The following is a 787-nucleotide window of genomic DNA, read 5'->3' as shown; positions in this document are numbered from 1 at the left end:
AAGGGGAGATGACAGTGAGAGTGTTGTGCCTTGCTGACTTTGGGTGAAGATGAAAAAGCATTGAGCACTAAAGTGAAGTATGGCTTTTGCAGATGTCTTGTGATTTTCCTGATAAAATGGAGAGTTTGGCAAACTAATCCTCACAGTTCTCAAACCTCCTCCAAGTGCGAACACGGGAAAGCTGAAGGTATATCGAGGCATAAAAAGATTGTGTTTTGTTTTGGAGAGACTGTACAAGCTACATTAGGTAGTTGTGTAGATTAGCCATGTTTTTGTATACAAAAAGTGTGTTGTGCATACTTATTCTTTATACAGTGCTATTTTCAGGCTAAAAACCAAAAATGCCGAGCACTGTTTTTGTTGCCATGATCAACAATATCTTTAAACAGGATTCACTTTTTAAAGAAAACAGCTATTAAAGGAAACAAATGGGCCTCTTGTATACTTTGCCTGCTTTCTTACAGCCAATGGTGTCTTCCAGTGGTGTGTGACAGGCACACATCTGGCACATCTGTGGTCCATGGTGCACATTCACTGTGTGCAATTCACTGTGAGAGAGATGGGGTGTTGTAGAAGAAGAAGACAATTTAAACTGTTATTTTCTGAGCATGGATAATTCACCTATCTTGAATATTCTTTCTCTCTCTCTGCATATATACTCTCTAATTCAAGATCAGAATATGATAACCTCCAGAACACTACTATAATTTCTTCTTTCTGCATATTTCCCTGATAAAATGACATGTGTCATATTTAGGAATGTTTAATGTTTATTTGTATGACAGCT

This window comes from Meleagris gallopavo, chromosome 2 (genome assembly GCF_000146605.3).
Source record: "Meleagris gallopavo isolate NT-WF06-2002-E0010 breed Aviagen turkey brand Nicholas breeding stock chromosome 2, Turkey_5.1, whole genome shotgun sequence".
NCBI lineage: Eukaryota > Metazoa > Chordata > Aves > Galliformes > Phasianidae > Meleagris > Meleagris gallopavo.
This window is presented reverse-complemented; position numbering follows the sequence as displayed.